Genomic DNA, 23,468 nt, shown 5'->3' with positions numbered 1-23,468 from the left:
AGAAAGTGGCTGGTGTTGTTTGTTAATACACATAAGAATAATGGGTAATTTTCATATGGACCCAACAATACCCTACTACTTTTAAATTGGAAGGCTCTACAATATTCTAGTAGGTCTGGGCTTGCTATTCCTCCTTGCTCTTTTGATCTTCTTAATTTACGCCATGCAATTCTTGGTTTTTTAGATGACCATATGAAGCTGGATAAGTCTCCCTGGATCTTTTTTTTATCTTATCTCTATTAAACTCAAGCGGGATAGCGTTAAAAATGAAGGTGAATTTTGGTAGAATTGCCATTTTTATGATATTTGATTTCCCCAGGAATGTTAAGGGCAGAGCTCTCCAGACATTCAATAATTTTTTTACTTCAACCTCTACCCTATGTAGATTTATTTGAGTAATTTTATCTATCTCCTTTACCAGATCAATACCCAGGTATCTTATTTTGTCTTTACTAAATGGGGATATGAAGTTTTCATTCCAGCTTATGGTTTCAGTTTTTGTTTGATTTATCTGATAACCAGATATCCTCCCAAAGTTTAACAAGGTCTCTTCTGTTGTTTTAAGAGCCTCTTTTAGGTCTGCGGTAAAGATCATAAGATCGTCTGCATATAATGCGACTTTCTTGTGCCACCCTTGGTAAGAAAATGGGGAGATTAAAGGAAGATTTCTAAGATGTTCTGCAATCGGCTCGATATAAAAGTTAAAGAGTAGAGGGGAGAGGGGGCAACCCTGGCGAGTACCTCTACCTATCAGGATGTTATTAGTTAGGTGGCCATTAATTAGTATTTTAGCTCTGGGCGAATTATAAATATTGCCTACTGCTTTTACGATGTTTTCCCCTAGGTTGAATTTCTTTAGTACTTCATTAAGATAGGACCAATTTACTCTATCGAATGCTTTAGCAGCGTCTATTGTAATTATTGATAGAGGAATTTTTTCTGCTATAGAGATGTCAATTGTTGCGATTAACTCATGAGTGAGGTCTTGTAAGTGCCTTCCTGCCATGAAGCCTTTCTGATTTGAATTTATTAAAGTCCCCGCTATTTTCCCTAACCTTTTTGCTAGGATTTGTGTAAAAATCTTGTAATCGCAATTTAATATGGATATTGGGCGGTAAGATTCGCATTGCTTTGGATTTTTTCCTGGTTTTAGTATAATGGAGATGATGGCGTCATTCCATGATTCCGGAATTTTAACATGATTTATAAAAATCTGGTTGACTAGTGTTGTTAAATGGGGGACCAGCGTATCTTTTAACTTTAAATAGAATTCGTTAGGGAGGGCATCAGGCCCTGCTGCTTTTCCTCTCTTTAGCTCTTTAATCGCTTGGGCAACTTCCTCTGATTTTATTTCACCATTTAACATTATTTTTTCCTCTGAGGTTAAAACCGGAATATTTTGTGTTTGCAGGAAGTTAGTTATTTCTTCAATTTTTGGGTTGCAATCCTCAGTGTAGAGTTTAGTAAAGAAAGCCGAGAATTCTTCTTTTATTATTTTCTCTTCAAACCCATTTTGAGAATTGTCTGTTGGGTGAATGTAATTTATTTTATTTCTAACTTGATCTGATTTGAGTTTCCATGCGAGCATCTTTCCACAACCCTCTCCATACTCGTAAGTGGCAAGTTTACTACATTCCCATCTCTCCCTAATTTTCCTTTCCAATAGTGATGATAATTTTTCCTTCTGATTGAGCCTTTCTCTCATTAATTCTTGACATCTCGGTAAGGAAGTATCTAACAAGATCTGTCTGTCCAAATTTTTTATATTTTCTTCCATTTTCTGGATCTCTTTTTTTGCCTCTCTTGATTTATGTGTTGCCAGGCTGCAAATCTTACCCCTGATTACTGCCTTATATGCATCCCAGATCATTTGGGGTGAAGCACTCCCAGTATTATCGTGAAAATATTGCTCTGTCTCTTGTATAAGTAAATCAATTATTGTAGTATCCAGAAGGATCGAGCGGTCTAAAGTCCATCTTGATATAGTTTTAACATCATTTATTTTTAATGTCATTTGAACAGCCGAATGGTCTGATAGATGAGCGGGGAGGCGAGACAATTTATGAGTATTCTCTACAAGACCCTGATCTATTAAGAAATAGTCGATTCTTGATTGTGTTCTCAGTTTTTTATTGTTAAAAGTAAATCTATCCTGTTTGGAGCCCTTTTGGTCCCATACGTCAATGAGATTTAGATCTCTTTTATATATTGTCAGCCATTCTCTCATTTTGGGCAAGTTGTTATGTTTCCCTTTTGGTATCCGATCAGTGTTTGGGTTTAAGATTATATTAAAGTCACCTCCTAGGATCACAGGAAGATTTACCGAGATTAAGTGGGAATATAAAGATTGTAATGGGGTGGGGTCGTCTATGTTAGGGCCATAATACCCGGCTAAAATAAAGGTATTGTTGAAAAAAGTTATCTTGGCCATGGCCCATCTCCCTTTAGGGTCTATCTCGGAGGATAGTATTTTTGCTTTCAGGGATTTTTTTATAAGAATAACAACCCCTTTTGAGGCGCATTGTTGATCAGTACAGACGTAATCTTCGACCCAATAAAGAGTTTTAATGATCTCTTCCCATTCTTTTTTCATTAGGTGAGTTTCTTGTAGGATTAATATTTCGCTATCGGCAAGTTTTAAGTATTCAAAGATTTTCCTTCTTCTGCTCTTGACTCTTAACCCATTAACATTCCAGGTAAGTATTTTTATATTCTTCAAATTTTTTTCCATCCTACTCTGTAAGGTATATGGCACTTTTTATTGATCATCTGGTTCCCGATTTTCTCCTCTATTTTGCGATGAGGACATTTTTTTGTTTTTTTCCCTAATTTGCTCCCAAACCCCATGTGCTCCCCCCCCACTCCTTCCCCCCCTTTTAAAGTGGCTGACCGCCACTTGTGTTCGTGAGTATTTACAAAAAGTGTAGAAAAGAAAAGAAAAAAGGAGGGGCGGGGAGACACACACCCTCCCTGGGAAAGCCTCCCTTTCCTTTGGGCCTTAATTATGGCCCTCTTTGAGCTCCGTGCCCGAAAAGAAGAAAGACTAGATAAGGATGCTAGTGTGAACAATATATCTCAATTGTAGAGTTAGATTTCATAGAATCATTATAAATGTGATCTCCCACAGCTAGTGCATTTAGTTTTATGCCTAGGAGTGGGCTTGGGATTGTATTTGGATCTGGTCCCGCATTAATGCTATCAAGTTATCAACCTCTAGAGGATCTTTTATATTATACATCTTGTTTCTCCACATTATTCTAAGTGAGGCCGGGAACTTCATCTGAACTGTTGCCCCTAGTGATTTTAATTCGGGCATTTTTTGGCCCAACTCCCACTGCCTGTCTTGTGTCACCTTTGCAATGTCAGATCGAATTCTAAAAGACCAGTCATCTCTGTTAAATGTTCCTGTTTTAAGAGCCTCACTCAGAATCCTTTCTTTGATATTATATGATTTAAAATTCACCAGAATTTTCCTGGGGTTCTTTCTTTCTTTAGGTTTCCCAAAAGGGTCACGGTGAACCCGCTGGATGTCATTTTCTAGGTCTGAAGACTTACACCAAGGGAAGTATTCCTCTAATAGGGAGATGATACATTTCTTTACATCTGAGCCTTCTCTGCCTTCTGGCACATTAAGAAATCTCAAGTTTGACCTCCTAGACTGGTTCTCCAAGGCTTCCAGTTTTTCCTCCATACTTTTGTCCTTTGCTCTTAAATCTCTTATATTTTTCTCAGATGCTTCAACTCTCTTCGTCAGACCCACAGCTACAGCTTCTACTGTAGAGACTCTCTCGTTTAGTGCCAGTAACTTTGAGTCCAGAGATTCAAACCTTTCATGAAGTCTGGTTTGATTATCTTCTGATATCCTAAATCTGGATGTCATCTCTGCAAACATTTTTTCCATAAGTATCTCCATACTACTGCTGCTAGACTCACAGAGATTTTTAGCAGAGTTAGCAGAATTATCAGCTTTGTCGGGGTTAGAGTCAGGGTTAGGGTTAGTGTTACATATATCCAGAGTGATGGCGTCAGGGGATACAGAATTTGTAACATTCTCTAGCTCTGGAGTACTCGGCATAGTGGAACAACCAGGGACCGAGACAGGTTCATTTCCAAAGGGGTCTAGAGGAGTAGTCGTAATGAGAGACTGGTTTTGACTAGCAGTTTTATTCTGAGGTTGAGCTATCATCTCGGAATCCCCAAGATCCTGACTTTCTATTTCCTTCATTGAGAATTCAGACAGAAAAATTCCCGGATCGCTTATATCCTCGATTAGTGGCTGAGGTAACATTGGTAGTTCTGGTGAGGCGGACTTTTCCATGGCAGATATAGAGTGTGTTCTATCTTGGGGTTTATCCTGCACTTTAAAATAAGTCCTCAAAGAGGGTGTAATTTTCTTGCAGATTTTTTCCTTCTTTCCGCTAGTTCCTGCCTAGCCTCCGATGTTCCTTTCTTATTTATTGGTATCCCTTTATCTGATTTAGGGGCTTTACGCGAAACTCTCTTTGTGATTCGCGGGATTACCGTTTGTTTAACAACAGGGAGAGCTGATTTTTTAAGAAAAAGCCTATTCCTTAAACAATAGGAGGACTTCTCCTGTTGACACAAATCGATATCAGGGTCAGTTTTAGTGTCCAAATCAGAAATGTCAGCAACTACGGTTTCAATTCTGTCTGCACCTGAGGGAGATTTGTTGAAAAGAACTCTTGCCTGTAGAGCCTGTATTGCTAGCTCTGGGATTACTGGGGGTGTGATAGCGCAAATTGTGCTTTCCTTCTGACCCTCCACTTTTGTTCCAGTCAATCTCCCTATAGCGATATGCTGCAATTGTAATTGAAAATGTAGTTGCAGTTGCAGTTGTGACTGAAGGGATTGTAACAATATTCTACTCCCACAGGCTCCTAGTTGGTAAGTCAACTGGGATAGATCAGCCGAATCAAATAAATTGTATCTTTTATGTAGGGCCCCCCGAACTGGGTTGTCAATTGAGGAACAGGAGCAAGTCTCGAAATCAAAATACCTCACTGAACGTTATGCCCTGTTTCTAAACGCTGCAGCAGTCCCCACCTTACCTCCGGCACAGAAGGAAAATCGGCTCGCCGCTTTCCTGCAGACTCGACGAGCACGCAGGGCTACCTCCCACTTTACAGTATCTGAGCCAGCTGAGAACTCTGAATCGAGCTCCGAATCGCTGATCGAAAGGTGCCTCTCACCGGAGCTCTCTGTCCCGATGGCGGAGGCTGAATGGGGATCCTGAGCGCTAACGCTGAGCGGGGTCAGCATCGGTATACACGCAGCAGGTAAGCGTCGAGCTCACTTTTTCTTCTTTATCCGCTGTCTATAAGCTGTCTATAAGCTGCCACAACGTGAGGATAAATGTTAAAAAAAAAAAAAGGAAAAAGAAGCAAACTCCGCTACAGAGTCCGCTGCATCCACCGCGTCCTCCGCGTCTACCACCACGCCCGTTAGAGCCGACAGCCCTCGATAGCTGCAACCGGTTTTCCAGGGTCAAGCAAAGCCTTGCGTTTCAGTCCATCACGATTATGTGGGTATCACAGGGGTATCACGGACATTTCACACTCTTGGCTTCAAGAAATTCGTAAGCATCCTTCTTGTACATAGAGCCGCATACGGAGCTCAGGCACGGAGCTCCCGACCGGACTCAGCAGCCGGCCGCCATCTTTCCCCTAGGCACGTTCCCTTCTGGCAGGCTTGACATGGCTGACAAAGGTTAGCCTATTGTCAAATAGGACTCCAAGATTCCTGACTTTTGACACCGGTAGGGGAGGATCTCCCAACTCTGATGGCCACCAGACTGGGGACCAAGACGGGGTCAGTTCACCAAATAGCATGACCTCCGTCTTGTCGGAGTTTAGTTTTAAGCAATTCTGGTCCATCCAGGTGCTGATCGCTCTCATTCCTTCCTGGAAGTTAGCGGCCACTGCTGCTCCGTTTTTATGAATAGACAGGACTAATTGAGTGTCATCGGCGTATGATGTTAATCCAATGCCAAATGACTTAATCACCCTCGCTAAGTCCGACACATAGATGTTAAAAAGCGTCGGACTTAGCGAGGAGCCCTGAGGAACTCCACAAGGCAAAGTGAAATTAGGCGAGTAATAACTCCCCATTTTCACAGACTGTTCTCTGTCCGATAGAAAGGATGCTAGAAGAGTCTTGGCTTTGCCTTGGATGCCCATGGCAGCGACACGGTCGATCAAGATGTTGTGATCGACCGTGTCGAAAGCTGCAGACAGATCTAAAAGTATTAGGATCGCTGTACCGCCTTGGTCCATAATTATTCTGACCTCCTCGGCTGCTTTTATTAAGGCTGTCTCGGTACCGTGACCCTTTCTAAACCCAAATTGCGTATCATCTAGTAGCTCGTTTTTGTCAATAAAGCTTGATAGTTGTAAATTAATTGCCTTCTCGAAAACCTTAGATGGATAGGGGAGCGAGGCGATAGGTCGATAGCTTTTGAACTCTGCTGGATTTAGTGTTGCTTTTTTTAGAAGGGGCTTCACGATGACTTTCTTCCAGATTTTAGGGTAGTCACCTGTCAGGAACCTCGCATTGCAGATATTAGTTAGCACCGGGGCTGTCTGATCAGATACTAGTTTAAGGATGCGCGGGGGGCATGGGTCCGTGGGTGATCCTGATTTGACAGTGTTCATAATTTCCTCCATAGAAGCCTGAGAGAGTGAAGAGAACGCTTCCAGAGTTGGCCCGGTGGATATATGGGGAGCAACTGGGCCAGCTGTGGCAGCAGAAGTTTTTTTAGTGAAATTGTTAAAAATATCTGTGACCTTTCCTTTAAAAAATTCCGCAATTTTGTTGCAGAAAGCTTGAGATGGTTCTATGGAATCGGGAATCGTAGGGTTAGATACATTTTTTACCACCTGGAATAACTGTTTGCTCGAGTTTTGAGCTGATTCTATTTGTGTGGTGTAGAAATTACATTTTTCCTTAATGATACGTTTTTTGTAGCTGTGCAAAGCTGTCTTGTATCTCTCTCTATCGTTGTTGTCGTAATTCCTACGCCAACGTCTCTCTAGGTTACGGCATCGTTATCTCTCGAGCCTTAGTAGTTCGGAGAACCAAGGAGCAGAAGGTTTATTACGGTTAGGCTGCAGTTTTTTGACAGGTGCCACATAATCTAGTGCATTATTCAACCAGCGCACATAGTTATTAGATGCTTCACATGGGTCATTTGAGTCTTTGAGTTTTGTGGATTTAAGTGTATTATTAAAAACAGGGTAGTCAATATTTTTCCAGTCACAACATTTGATCTGAGAGCGTAAAATGGGCGTGCAGTTTTTGCGGTTCCTAACTAGTATAGAAAATTTCACTGCCGAGTGGTCAGTCCATGTGAGTGGAATCAAAATAGGTTGATTCATGAGTGAATTGTTTGTGAATAGCCCGTCCAAGGTGTGACCAGCTTGATGAATGGCTTAGGAGACTCGTTGTTTTAGACCCGCAGCCAGAAAATCAGAGATAATCCTAATGGAATCTTTGTCAGCATGATTTTCTAGATGAAAGTTAAAATCACCCAGTATTGTATATTCTGTATTGGCGGCTACTGGTTCTAACAGAAGATTTAGAGCTTCCAAAAAAGATATTCGTGAGGTGGGTGGTCGGTAAAGTAGGGTTCCTTTAAAGGTTTGAGTAGGAGAAAGAATAAAGGTGAAACCTAAAGCTTCCATAGAATCATGATTCAATGGCTCAGTTTTTAAAACTAAGCTGGCGCGATGTATGATAGCTAGACCACCTCCTCTTTTTCCAGAGGATCTATCTAATCGGGTCACATAATAGCCATCCGGGGTTGCTATGTTGAAATCTGGGCCAGATGCTAAATCTGTCCAGGTCTCTGTAATGAACAGGATGTCTAAGTTTTGAGTGGCTATAAGTTCGGCCACCTCTTCCCTGTGTTTTACGAGGGCACTGTGTATATGTTTTTCTGCAATTAACGGAATCATAGGGGCAGCTAGATTAGAGTGAGGAGGAGTTGATTTAAAAGCGCAGTTTGGACATGGGTTAGTGGGCAAATTGCGCAATGAGTCTGCATTAAAAAGGGAGCATCGTTTGTCATTGAATGCCTTACCTATACTCAGAAGCTGTGTTCGAGTGTACGTTATTACCTTCGATGTATTGTGGGAGTTACAAGGGTCAGGGGATCTGGCGCACAGCGTGGTCCCAGAGCGGACTGGCGCAGACTGGCACGGCTTCGGCACGGTGTCGGCGCTCCCGCTGCGCTCGACCGCTGCGCTTCCAAGTGGCCATTTTTATACTCTAAACCCCGCCCCCAGCTGGAACGCTAACTCCGTTCTGCTCGGGGAGGCGGCTCTGGAATTCTAAAGCTCACCCTGCCCTCCACACAAACGGCACGAAGCCGCGATGGAACGGGGCTAGGGATACACAATGACGGTAATTTTCTGCATGTAATGTTAAAAGCGTTAAGGAAGACAATTATTGTTCAATTGAGTCCGAGTCTAAAATACAGAAAAGCAAAATGCAATTTTAAAATAGCGACACACAGTGCTTCACAGCGTTATGTGTTTTAGAGTGTCAATTTATTTGTTGTGTTTTCTTGTTCTATTATATAATTATTGTGTGTTGTGTTCTGTACTATTTACTGACTGACAGAAAAGGTTTTGGTTTAAATTTCTGTTTTGCATTATACTGGTGCTTCTAATGAAATCTCTTTTTTGTTTTTGTTTTTTGTGTGTGTACTTTAAGTCTTATCAGGTAAAGAATAATCGCCTACATATTTACTCTTAGATTAAACATGTATATTCAAAAAGTGAATGGTCTATTGAACGCCAGTGGCTTAACAATTCTGCATTGGGTATTGGGTAACTCAATCAACGGAGGACCATTTGCAAGAACCCATGTTCAAAACAATTGCGATTTGCAAGCAGACATTCCTTGGAATTTACCGTTTATGACTAACCCAAATGACATACCTATATGTGGAGTCATCTTTCCTATCATTTGTCATGGCATGCATTGGGTCTGTCAAATAGAATTACAAAAGAAGACCTCTGTATAATCATTGCAGCTCTACTTGCCCTAATGACAGTAATACTGAACAACCCCAGTCATTGCAGGGAGTGAATCTAATTAATTTAATTAATGTAATTGAGGATTTAATAGAAATGTAGACAACATGTTCATTGGAAATGGAGAATTGTCTAAAATCAAAAAATTGAGAAAGACTCTGAAAGAATTATAGACAACTTATTTTCTTATAGATGTCTAGCTTGACTTAATGCATCCTTTCATAAATGTTCGCTTTTTTCTGTAAACGGAACCAGATGCACTCACAGATTGAGTCTTTTTTATTTTTGAGAAGTTATGTTTCTGTAACATAAATCTGATCATGCTTTAGTTTTCCTGGAGGTATTCAGAATGTTTTGGAAGAGTAGAACATTAAGTATTGGACACAAAATAGGAAATTCTTGCCTACTCTGCCTTTTAAGGCTATATTCAGATTTAGATTTCGAAATCTCAACTATTTAATTATTTTTTATGAATCCAAAAAAATGCATTGTCCTGCCTTTAATCGCCTTTATTGGCTTTTGATAAAGGTCACTGAATCCCTAGTGTATGCAGAAGATGGCAATTGATGTACATAAAATGAACACCATCAAGCTTAATCCTCAATTAAAATGGGAAAAATTATATAATCCTAGGAGCACAGGGTGAATAATTCACCAGACTTCTGCCCGAGATTTGCATTACATTGACAACAATTTGAAGAATATTTAACAGTACTTTCTCCAGTAGTGGATCATTCATAGATCCACATGCTCAAATCATTCCCCATCATTGAAGTGGGAGTCCCACGTTATAATTGTAAAGCAGTACAGTATACCACAGTTAGAAGTGGGATTTTTGGTAGGCTAGTGCATGTGCCAAAGCTAGGCAGAAACCACCACTCTACTCAGGATAAGGGAGTTACACTCCTAAAATAACCCCTGCTCACCCCTTTGTTGCTTGGCACGAGCAGTCAGGCTTATCTTAGAGGCAGTGTGCAAATCATTTGCACATAACCAACAGTAATACAGTGTAAGCACTACAAAAGGACACCACACCAGTTTAGAAAAATATCCAATATTTTTATATACTTAAGACAAGACCAAAAATAATAAAAATCCACAATACATTACTTAGAAATCTTCAGTTATCAAAATAACCTTGAAAAACAGTTCCTTGAAGTTGATAGCTCCGTCCTGGGCTATCACAGCGTCGTGAACAAACAAATCCAAACAGTTCTGGCTGACCGCGGCGTCAAGAAGACCAGCAAACAGTACCTTTTAGAAATGAAGGGCATCGGCGACCTCTTGTTGAGCTTCCGAAAGCACAGGCGTTGGTTCTGGAGGTCGGTGAAGGAGTCGTCCAGGCCCTTGAAGTCACACGCGTTGCAGATTGAACTCCTGAGTCAGGAGCGCTGGCGTCGGGTGCTGCAGTGCAAAGTGCAGCGGTGCGGCGTGCAGTGCCCTCAGGTCGTGGTGCGAGCAGCGGCTCGGTGACAGCATCAGATGGATTCGTTGGTAAGACCAGGGTCCCGGTGTGAAGTGAATGCGGTGCTCGTTGTGGTACTGGCAGGTCGCGGTGCAAGCAGGGTAGTCGTCGTTGCTGGGGTGCTGTTTTCTGGAATCTATGTCGCATGCGTTGGTAGGCCAAGGCTGCGGTGCTAGATGAGGGCGGTGCGTCATGTAACTTTACAAGCGGGGGCCTCAAACCATGGTGCAAGCCACGGCATTGTTTTGGGCGTGGAGCAGCGTCGTCGGGGAGGCCAAGGCGCCGTCGTGAAGCAAGACGGTGCGTAGTGCGGTGCCCATAGGTCACGGTGCGAGCAGTGGCTCTGTAGCGGCATCAGCAGGCCTTGTCGGTGGGACCAGGGACGTGGTGCGGAGTTGCGGTGGTGCCCTCTGCAGTGCCTTAAGGACACAGAGTCGGAGGTGGCGTTATAGACCTCGTCGGATTGCTTTTTCCTCTGTTGCAGCACAAAATACACAGTCCCCAGTGCTTAGGGCAGAAGAGCTTGAAGTCTTTGATGTTCCTGAGACTTCTTAAACAGAGGGCAAGCTCTACCTCAAGCCCTTGGAGAAACTCACAAAAGTAGATTGCAGAAGGTTCAGTCCAGTCCTTTCACTGCCCAAGACAGAAGCAGCGACTGCAGGCCAACACAGCAAAGCACACAGAAAAGTGGTAGTTCCTCCTCACAGCTTCTCATGCTCCTCTTCTTAGTAGTCTCCTTTATCCAAAAGGGTTCTGAAGTTCAGGGATCTGGGACCAAATATTTATATGCCAAAATCCTTTGATCTCTTAGGCAGCCCAGCCAGAACCAGTTCTGCCTTCTCTGGTGTGACTTCCTGGCAGGAGGTGGAGACAGCATTTTTAGAGGCAGACCAGGCCCTTTGAGGTGTAAGGAAACCTCCTCCCCCTTCCCCAATTGCAGCCCAGATCTATTCAGCCCTTTACTGACTTACCTAGACTATCTGGAGCCACTCCGGCTCCCCAGCCATCTGTCATCCAAAACCCAAACAGGAAATCCACATTCCAGCAGAGGCACACGGGATGACTGAGCAAGAAAATACCTTCTTTCTAAACGTGGTGTTTTCAAACACAGACTGTAAAAATCACCTTCACTAAAAGATGCATCTTTAGATTCGGAGTTCAGACATACTAAATGTTATTTCCCTATCTAATTCCCCAGGCGAGTTATGTTTATAAGATGTTATAAACAAACTACCTATTTTGTAATAGTGAAAAACGAAATTGACCGTAATTCACTATCAGGACATGCCACACACACCAGGACATGTCCTACCTTTTCCATGCACTGCACCCTGCCCACAGGGGTACCTTGGGCCTACCTTAGTGGTGCCTGACATGTAGGAAAAGGGAAGGTTAAGGACTGCAAAGTGTGTACACTGGCCAAGTCGACATGGCAGTTACAAACTTCGCACAGACTCTGCAATGGCAGGTCTGAGTTACCTTTTCAGGACTACTCACGTGGGTGGCACAATTAGTGCTGCTGGCCCACTAGTAGCATTTGATTTACAGGCCCTGGCACACTCAGTGCACTTTACTAGGGACTTACAAGTAAATCAACTATCCAATCTACACAGAGAGCATTTTCCACGTTAGCACTGATAGTTGTAAAGTACCCAGAGTCCTAAAACCAACACAAACAAGTCAGGAAAAAATAGGAGGAAGAAGCAAAACGTTTGGGGATAACCCTGCAAAAAGGGCCATTTCTAACAACCACACATGGCCTATAATGGCTAGCAACATTCACTTCATTAACTTATCCACATAATTTATAAAGAACCAAACTTCAGCCAATCAGGCATTGAGCACCCACTAAACACTTGTGGAAAAAGATTTATTCCTTGCACCCTTCCCACAAGGTAAGGATTGTAAAATCTGACATACTTTTTTCTCTAAAACTCTTAAAGATAGACGAGAAGCGGGCCAAGATGGCAGATGGGTGAGACTTGTTTCCCAATCTCGCTCTCCCCCGCCGCCGATTCGACCCATTTCCATAGCTGACACCGGAGTATGTGAGCCCCCCCGGTGTGTTCCAGCGAGGGCAATGATGGTGCATCACCAAGATGAATTTTGGGATGTATGGCCTATGACACTGCCGTTGAGCGCAGGGGAGCGCAAGGAGATTGCATGACCTGTTCACAATGGCACTGCAGTGAGCCCGTGAAGAGAGATCCTCCCTGACCCTGAATCGTTCCTGGCTGTGCCGCCAATATGAGCTGAGGGACGCCTCGCTCCGCTGAACACACACTGGGGAGCTGTGAGTGTGTCCAATGTCCAGACACACCCGACCAGCTTCCCCTCTCTGTCTAGCGCTTACAGCCTTCCCTGGCTGAAAGACACTCGGTGAACCGCCAACATACTTAATAGGGGCTGGGGCAGAAGATTCCAGGCCCTGCCAGTGGACATCGCCAAGACTGCCCTGGAGGCGAGCTACCCACAACGCCGTGGCAGAACGCTGGGATCCTTGACCCAACCAGCGTGGCGCATCACGCACTTTCCCGGGGCTGGGATGAAGGAATCGTGCACCCTCCTATGCATTTCTGAAGGCCCCCACCTACACCTAGAGCCAGCCCGGGCCCCCAATGCCCTTCAACTCAAGATTCCTGCTTAGACTGTTCACAGGAACCAGCGTCCATCCCATTTCACTAGCTGCAGGTTTCTATTGGAGAGGAGATGCCAATACCACCTGTGAGCAGAGGCCTCGAGTAGACAAGAGGCCCACATAGTCATGGGTGTGGGCCTCCTCCAGAAGTTCCTGTGACCTGACTTGAGGGCCCCCACTAGACACAGCGGTACAAAAGGGGGTGGTGATGGACGGAGAATCTGAACCAATCAAACACTCACACCTAGTCAACAGATCTGGGTTTAATCCATCACCGTTCTTTAGCCCGCTCTGCCACCCCAGTTCAGACATGGCCATATGCAAATCAGTCTGACCCTGTGCCTCATGGGAACAGTCCAGCCCGAACTGCCAAGCCATGCCTTCCCTGTACCGGAGACAAGCTTCCTAGGACCGGTTTCTGGCATTACAGCCGTCTTCAGCCAGGCTTGCTTGAATCCAGTGGCAAAGTGAGCAAGGGACTCACGTCTGAGCATACCCTGCCAACTTATGGCGAACCAAGAGGTACAAAAGGGGGTGGTGATGGACAGAGCATCTGAACCAATCAAACACTCACACCCAGTCAACAGATCTAAGTTTAATCCATCACCGTTCTTTAGCCGACTCTGCCACCCCAGTTCAGACATGGCCATATGCAAATCAGTCTGACTCTGTGCCTCATGGGAACAGTCCAGCCCGAACTGCCAAGCCATGCCTTCCCTGGACCGGAAACAAGCTTCCTAGGACTGGTTTTTGGCATTACATCCGTCTTCAGCCAGGCTTGCTTGAATCCAGTGGCAAAGTGAGCAAGGGACTCATGTCTGAGCATACCCTACCAACTTCTGGTGAACAAAGCGGTACAAAAGGGGGTGGGAAGCTTGTTTCCGGTCCAGTGAAGGCATGGCTTGGCAGGCCGGGCTGGATTGTTCCCATGAGGCACAGGGTCAGACTGATTTGCATATGGCCATGTCTTAACTGAGGTGGGCAAGCACATGCTGGGGACTTAGAAAATAGGTCCAGACTTAATAATATACGCATCAAAGGCATATCGACTGGAGGCGAAGGAGCTGACATAGCTCTGTTCATCACAGACCTCTTCAGATCGATTCTGGCAGCATCACTTGAGCTTGATATCAAGTCGGGTAAAGCACACAGAGTAGTTCCCAAACAACCGACTCAACTGCACCATCAGATATACTAATTTGCATCCACGATTTTCCATTGAAGGAACGTATCCTCCCTGCAGCCGGATACCAACACCCAACACAGTTTAGACGCCACACGCCAATGCTATACCAAGACCTAGTGGCCTCTACATTCCAGTTTTGACGAGTCATTGCCCACCACCAGAGTAGAGGCATACCATAGTCATGGGGGCACCAATTCCAGATCATCTTCCACCTAAATGGAAAGCTTCACCAACGCAAGTCTTTTGAAGAGATGCTCAGTTGCTTGGCATTGATGACACCTTTCACTTTAACTCCCTGTCCAGCTGGCAATGGGGGGGCTCCTGCAGGTGTTAGAGAGGGTGAAAACAAGAATTTCACATGCAAGTCTCCGTCCTGACCCGGCGACCATGGCCAAAGAGAGGCACGCAATATTAGAGACGCTCTCCAATGATGCTGGTACTTATTAGACATGAGCCTAGCAGCGAAGCTGTCCTTTCATTCTTTCGGGTGAGTCGATTGGGCGTAGGGGAAAAAGAGACTATTTCCAGGCCACCACACACTCCCAAACACTTCATCCCAACTGGGTTCTGACCCTGAAGATTGATTCTATTGGACGATGTCTCACTTGTTTATCTTGTTTTTCTTTCTTTTAAAGCTGTTTCTGGGGGAACTCGTAGTTAGTGGCCACTCTTTTCCGCACCAACAGGTTATGCTCTTGTTTACCCAAGACTTCGGTCCCACGCACCTAGCGCAGACATATACCCTTGTTTAATGTGACCTCGCAGGTTACTCGTTTCCCTTTACACACACCATAATCTACAAACTCTCGCCTGTAGTGTCCCCACTACAAGGATACACGGACACAGGCTGTTCTATTCTTAGCTCTTTATTATCGTGTCCGTCTCGTTCCCCGTCCCTACACTAACTGGCCCCTTCCTGTCCTGTCCCCACCTCTTCCCCTCTGCCCACCTAGCTCCGCCCACCCCAACTACTGGACTGCCAACTCCGTTACATCTCCCCCCTTCTTAACAAAACAACAGTGAAACTGGAAGTTAGTCCATTTCTTCAATTAGTCTCTTTGGAGGCTGCACATGACGTCTGGGTTGAGCCGGTGTGGACACAATGTTCTCTACTACTGGTTCCCGCACCGTTGAGGGTGCAGACTCGGGTGCGCCGGACTCCGGTTTGTCATGATCCTCCGGTGTAGAAACTGTGGGTGGGCAATCGTGCTTTCCAGGAGAGCATTTCTTGAAGTGTGAGTATATTTTGATTGTAAGGGCCCATAAAAGTCCATGGCGACTTCCTGCCACACCCCATCGGGTAATGGGGTCATCTGCAGTAGTGCAGGCGGGTTGTTGTGGCTGGTCAGTTGGCAGGGGTGACAGTCTTTCAAAGTGTCCTCGACCATCTGGTCTAGAGCTGGAAACCAAACACGCTCTCTTAGTGCTCTCTTGGTGGATGCAACCCCTCGATGACCTTCGTGCGCTAGGTTGACTACTCCTTGTCTCAAAGCGGCTGGGATGACTATTCTGTGGTCTCTCAGAAGGAGGCCGTCTTCGGTCACTGAGAGCTCGTCAGAGACGTGTCGGAAGGCCTGAAGTTCTTTCTTGATTTCGGGATCTCCTTCATCTTCCTGCGGGTGATACCTCCACCTGTTGGACTGTATGCGCTTCAGTACAATCTGTAGGGTGGGGTCTTGGTTGGTTGCTTCCTTGATGGTGGGCATGGGTATGGCTGGTGGGCGAGCATGGCTGGTCACAAAATGAATGTATTCTTCCGCGATGGAAGACGCTGCCTCTGCGGATTCCCGGGGGTGGCGGGACATGTAATCAGCTGGGTTCTCCCCCTTCCCCGATTTGTGGACAGTTGTGAAGGTGTACTCCTGCAGACGGAGACCCCACCGCTCGATCCTGGGGGGCATCTTGCACTTGGGATTGCCATAGATTGTGACAAGCGCCTGGTGGTCGGTTATGAGCGTGAAATGCTTCCCATATATGAAGATGTGGAAGTGCTCGCATGCCCACACAACTGCCAGGCTCTCCTTCTCCGGCTGGGAATATTTTCTTTCTGGATCAGTGAGGCTCCGACTGGCGTATGCGATGATTCTCCGCTGTTCCGAGTCGTCGTCGTATTGAGCCAGGATGGCTCCCAGGCCCACTGGGCTGGCGTCTACAGTGATCTCAGTTTTTCTCCTGGGATTGAAGTACGAAAGGCAATCAGACGATTCCACGGCGCGCTTGATGTTTCTGAAAGCGCGCTCGCACTCCGGGGTCCAGTCGAACGGCTGGCCAGTTTTTGTGAGGAGCCTCAGTGGATGGCTCACCGTAGCATAGTCACGAATGTAACGAGCGCCGTAGCTCGCCATCCCGAGAAAAGAGCGCAGATCGTTTACATCGGCAGGACTCTTGGTGTTGTTGAGTACGGCTACCTTGTCGGGGTCAGGTTTCATGCCATTGGATGAGAAGATGTGGCCGAAGAATTTCAGGGTTGACTGATGAAATTCGCATTTACTTTTGTTGAGAGTCAAGTTAGCGTCCATTAGAGCATGGCAGACACGGTCAAGGGCGATGTCGTGCTCCCGTAGATCCGCGCCGTACACTAGGATGTCATCACTGTAGTTAAGGGAGTTTGGTATGTGGTGGATGATCAGACGAATCGCCTCTTGGAAAATTTCAGCAGCTGAGGAGACACCAAAACTGAGCCGTTTGTAACGGAAAAGGCCAAGGTGCGTGGCGAAGGTGGTGATGGAACGAGAGCTGTCATCCAATTCGAGCTAGTGGTAGCCCTTGTTAAGGTCCAATTTGGAAAAGACCGTAGCTCCATTGAGTGCCGTAATCATGTCGCTCAAGTGCGGACCGGGGTGCCTCTCACTTTTGATAGCTGTGTTCGGCAGGCGCATGTCCACACAGAGACGGACTTTGTCGGGGGCCCCTTTTTTGGGGACAATGACCACCGGAGACACCCAGGGAGTGGGCCCCTCGGTGCGTTCGATAATGTCAGCGTCCAAGAGGTCTTGCAGTTCTTGTGCCACTGCAGATTGTAGATGAAAAGGCACTCGTCGCGGATGTTGAGCTACGGGCTTGACTCTTTCATTGATGTGCAAGTGCACTTGCCGGCCTTTCAGTTTGCCCAGGCCCTGGAACAGGGATGGAAATTTCAAGGCATAATTAGAACTGTCATTTACGTTGAATAAGATGTGCACCAGGCGCAGGCGTTCCGCGGTGGGGAGGCTCAGCAGACAGTCGGCATCAGGTCCTTTGATGACATGGATGACTGCCGGGACAGTGATGTCGCCATGCGTGAGGGTGGTGTCGAACTTGCCTAGGCACGGGAGTGGCTTCTTTGACATCCAGGTGTACACCCGGACGGGTGCAAAACGCAGGTGAGGCCTGGGAACCATGCGATCGTGTTCGGCAACTGAGATGTAGTTGAGTGACGCGCCACTGTCCATCACGAATTTGGCCGCATGATTGCCAACCATGATGTCGAGCTGTGGGTAGCGTTTGAGCTGGTCGTTGTCGGCAATGTTGATGTACTCCGTAGTGTAGGAAGATCGCCTTGATGAGGAGGATCTGGAGTCTCTTGAAGGAGAGCGACGATCCCATTTGGAGCGTCTGGAGTCGTGGCTGGAGTGAGAAGATGCGGGGGATCGAGCAGGTTCATCTTGAACGGCTCTGACGTGGTACCGTTTGGTTTCAGATCTCGAGGGCCTCTGTTGGCTGGCCCGTCTGTCCTGGTCACCGCGTTTCTCTCTGTGATAATCACTGCACATGGCCTCAAAATGATTGGACCGTCCACATTTTCGGCAGCGTTGGCCCATAGCAGGGCATGAGTCAATGTGAGGGTAGTCGTACCCGCATCTGAAACATTGCCTCGTGCGTTCAGGCCGTCGATCTCTTCTCTCAGGGTCTTTTGTTCTGTGGTCCGGTCGACGTCTGGGTGAGAATCTGGATCTGCGTGACCTGTCACGCGGGTGGCCTCGATATTCCTGTCTTCCATGTCGTCGGTCAGAAACACGGTAGGTATGTTCGCGGCTAGTGGTGGGTTTAATTTCGATGTCCGCCGCGTTCTCTTCGGCCTGGTCATATAGCCGGGAATTTTCTTCAATTTCTGCGAGTTCTTGCGGTTTTCTCAGCAGTCGTCGTCTCAGCGACTCCGAGTGACACCCCGAGATTATTTGGGACTTGATGGCCGCATCGGGCGAGAAATTTGTGAAGTCACAGTATTGGGACTGACGTCGCAGTCGATGAATGAAAACGTTCAGTGGTTCTTCTTTGTCCTGGCGCTGTTGGTGGAACTTGTGTCGCTCATAATCAACATTCCTTTTATGTAGAAAACGGTTGTTTAGCACGCCCTTCACTTTGGCAAAGGTATCACCTTCATCAGTTGGGATCTCTCGTACGATCTTGCTGATCTCGCGCCCTCCCAGGTTGCGAAAGGTTATTATTTTATCTTTGTCCGATTCTATTTTGGACCCTTCAAGGTAGTCCTCAAGGTCCTCTAGCCATTCCTGCCACTTCAGGCCCATGCTGCTCCCTGTCGTGACGGTCAATGGCTCCGGTGCTCTCAAATGCGTTCCTCCCTTGACTTCCCTTTGCGCGGGAGGGTTAGACATTCTGACGGTGGATTGACAGTGCTTGTTTGACTTCGGTTACAGTTACTGGCGTTTGTTTCACAATTGCCTGCTACAGCTACCAATGCTTGTTTATTTCTTGCTGTCCAGGATAACTTAGTGAGATTTGCTGGGCTACCTTGCCCCGATTCGCCGGTCTGCGCTGCCAGTGCTTGTTACTATAATTTGCCTGACTCAAAGATGGCCGCCGCCCATTCACGTAGGGTCTGTCCTTCAAGCTGCCTGACCTCAAGATGGCCGCCCCCTCTACAGCCCACGAGGTTTACTCTCTCTCCAGGCACACACACACTCGGTGCTGCTGGACTCACTGTTGTGCTGTGGCGGGTCTCCACTCTTCCGGCGGGGTTTGGGTGAGTTTAGTCCGCTATGCGTGGCTTGCTGGCCTCGCGCCCTGCGTATCAGGTGGCTGGGCTTCACTTCTGCCGGCAGTAGCAGCGCTGGCTTCGGACACCCTGCCACGCGCACTAGGGGCACTTCTCCCGCCCTCGCGGCGCTGTAGGCGTACTGGGGCAGTGTCGGAGAGACCTTCCGACCCTCACTTGGTCCCGATGCACTCCGGCGCTTTCACTTGGCGCCTTTTCCTGTGGCGCTTCAGGGCTCTCACTCAGCGCTCCTTCATGTGGCGCTTCGGCGCTTGCACACTTCGCCGCCTTCTTTTCTCGACCCTCTTCCGCTGTCGAGGGGAGATCAGGCCGCTCCTGGGGGGCTCGCTATCGGCGCCGCAGGGTCTCGGCTGCAGCGGAGCTCTGGACGCTCCACGCTGCGGGACGGGGCACTCTCGGGTGGGTTTCTGCTCCCTGCCACCCTTCGACGCCAGTTATAGTGTCCCCACTACAAGGATACACGGACACAGGCTGTTCTATTCTTAGCTCTTTATTATCGTGTCCGTCTCGTTCCCCGTCCCTACACTAACTGGCCCCTTCCTGTCCTGTCCCCACCTCTTCCCCTCTGCCCACCTAGCTCCGCCCACCCCAACTACTGGACTGCCAACTCCGTTACATCGCCCTTAACGTGAAGGGTCTTAATAACCCAGTTAAACGCTGTGCAACTTGTTCTACCGAGAGAACTCCGGTGTGCACATTTGTCTTCTCCAGGAAACACACCTGGTTGCTAGTGATTGGCATAGGATGCATTTCCGTGCTTTCTCGCAACAACTATTCTCCTCCATCTCCTCTAAGACTGCAGAAGTAGCGATTTTAGTGTCACATTCCTTCCAGGACAAGATAGGTGCAAAGCAGGCTGAAATCAGGGGAAGGTTGGTGGCTTACTCAGTGACCCTGGATGACTACATCTTGATGTTGAGGGACCCTTTACATTCCCAACACGGGACAAGAACATTTTTTGCATCGCGCGGTGGCTGAGTTGATGTCCACAAGAGACCAAAGGTGCTAGCAGGAGGGCATCTCAACCTAGTGTTTAACAATGATCTTTCTAGATCAGCGCAGCGCCAAGGTCAGACTGGGGCCATCTCCAGAGAAGGGGCGATTTGGCTCCGTAAGATGGGCCTGGGGGATATATGGCGCACATTACACCTGCATACACACAAATTTACATTCTACTCACAGGCTCACAAGACATGCTCGCATAGATCTCTTTTTCACAACGGAAGATCTTCAAGATAAAACCCTGTTCCCTTTCTGACCAAGCAGCGGTGTCCCTCACTTTGACATTTGCACCATTACCATCATCTCCCAAAACCTGGCATATTTGGGAAACCCTCCTCCATAGACCTGCGTTGGTCCAGCAAATTAACAAGGCACTCAGGGATTTCTTAACAATAAACGCCACCATAAATGTTTCTATCTCTACACTGTGGGAAACTTTGAAGGTGGAGATTACAGGGGAACTGATAGCCATATCAGAGGCATACAATAAGCTTTGCCAAGACAAGACGAAACAGCAGACTCGGCAGGTACAGGAACTCGAAAGCATTCACAAGTATACTAGTGCCTCCCTGAGACTGCCACCAGCTGGAGGCCGCTCGGACCCAGCTAGCAGGCATCGACCCTGATGGAGCAGATTACTCTTCTCATAGGTTTCAACAATCCTTTGATACTGTGGAGAGAAATGTGGGTGCCTTCTGGCCAACAGACTGAGGGTGCAGAGACAAACAATGGGAGTACATTCTATCTTAAAGGCTGTAGGCTCTGAACTCCCTGGCAATATTGTCATTGCTTCCACTTTTTGCGATTTCTATAAGAAGCTCTATACAGAGCAAACTCTCCCTGCGGTGAATGCAGACCTCTACCTTCAGAATGCCCCTACCTCGAGGCTGACACTGGAACAGTTAACTGACCTAGACTGCCCAGTTCAGATAGAGGAGGTTATCTTAAAATCCCTGGGTCCAGATGGATTCCCGATGTCATTTTACAAAATAATCTGACCAACTCTTGCTCCTCTCCTTACTCGACTGTTCAATTCCACCTTCATTGCTAGAGGCCTCCGTTGTCGTTATCTCAAAACTCAGTAAGGATAAGCACCAATATGCCTCCTACAACCCAATATACGATTAAGAGGCTAATTGGCTAGGTCATGTTGCTAATTACAGGGTTGCAATAGTCGCCAGGCATGTTTTTTAACTGACGTTATACCTAACTTGTCATTAATTGTAGCTTTTACAAATATTTGCACACTAAGCACACCATGCACTTTAGGTAAAACCCAAGTATGAATTTTAATTATGTCATGGCTCTCCTGACTTTAGTCTTTAAGGCAATTCTGTGCATACAGACCCAGTTACTTGTTCTTAAGACCAGTTCACCACCACATGAGCTCTGAGCAATGGAACTGTTTGCCTTCGCTCACAGGTCGCCCGGCCCTGGTTCCTAGCCACTAGCGCACATGGCACTTTACTTTCCTGCTAACACACCCTGCTGCGATGGCAGCACGGATAAAAGAGGACAGGGCTAGATTTTAGGCTAACTTTATGTGCATAAACTATTAACCACATTTTACTAATTCTTATCCCTCATATTTAATAGTGTTTTTTTTTCTTGAACTGCGACAATGCTAATGTAACCTGTCATGTTCTTATAGGACGAACTGTGTAAATTGACGAACGCTTGTAATGGTTTTAATTAACTGCACAATAAAAATTGACTTACTGACTCCTACCACCCAATACACCTCCGCAATGTGGATATAAAGCTTCTCACTGGCATAATGGCGGAACGCTTAGGCTCCCTCCTACCAGGTCTCATCAACCCGGACCATGCAGGTTTCATACTACACTGCCAATGCAGTAATAATAAGACATGTGCACAACATTCAGATCAAAAGCAGATGCTCATGACCATCGATCTTGAGAAAGCATTCAAAAGGTTTCATAGGCCTTATCTAAAAGCCACACTTCAACTCTTTGGACTCAGGGGGAGGATCCGTTCATGGGTTTTCAACAACTACGCCCATCTCAATGCAACTGTCCATATGAATGGATAGACCTCAGCATTGTTCCCCATCTGTAGAGGCACACGTAAGGGGTGTCCCCCTTTGCCCCTGCTTTTTGTGCTCTACATGGAGTCTTTAGCCCAGTGAGTTCTGGACAGCTCCAGCATTAAAGGGATCTCCTTCGGAGGAGAGGTGCAGACTATCAATCTCTATGCTGATGATGTGCTGGTAGCCCAGGAGGAGCCGCATACCTTTCTCCCGGATTTTCCTGAGCAATTGGAGGCCTCCGGGCAAGCCGCGGTATTCTGGGTCAACGTTCACAAACCACTGGCCATGAATCTCTCACGCTCAGCCGCCACTGGGATGACCCTTACTGGCAACTATCCTTTACAGTGGACAATCACCTCAATCCCATACTTGGCTATTCAACTTGCCCGTACAGCTAAAACGACTGCATTACTCATTTATATGGCCCTACACCAACAGATCAAAGCAGATATGTCTAGATGGAGGCCATACCCCCTCTCCTGGCTAGACCGTGTAGCTGTCCTGAAAATGTTAATCCTGCCTAGGATCTTGTTCCTATTTTAGGCCTTGCCTATTGAATTGCCTGCTGGGACTATTCAAGCTCTGCAACAAGACATGCATCACTTTGTATGGGCTGACGGTCACTCTTGCATGCGGAAGAAACAGAGCTATAGACCCCCGGGGAAGGGGGCTGGGCTGGGTGTCCCGAACCTCATACATTATGATCATGTGGCACAGCTCCGTTTCCTACTTGAATGGTCTTGGGAGCAATCAGAAAAGCTCTGGCTTTTCATGGATAGAGCAGTCGTGGGATAATACTAGTGGAGAATTCCCTTCCTACATGAGAATGCCTGACTGAGAAGCCTATAATCATAGCCAATCAATAACTCTGCTCTAGATGTTCTGGACTGAATAAGTGTACGGAGAGGCCTGACATCATTTCTGTCCCTGCTTATACCGATAATGGGTAATATGGATTTCACCCCAGTGCTGAACCAGATAGAGTTTCAACACTGGCAGCGAGAAGACTGCGTATCTGTAGGCCACTTATTTGATGAGGAAGGCCCTTTGCCCTTTGAGCAGCTTCGTACCAACT

The sequence above is a fragment of the Lissotriton vulgaris genome, chromosome 7 (assembly GCF_964263255.1).
Source record: "Lissotriton vulgaris chromosome 7, aLisVul1.2, whole genome shotgun sequence".
NCBI lineage: Eukaryota > Metazoa > Chordata > Amphibia > Caudata > Salamandridae > Lissotriton > Lissotriton vulgaris.
The sequence above is the reverse complement of the archived record's forward strand: the minus strand, read 5'-3'. Positions refer to the sequence as shown.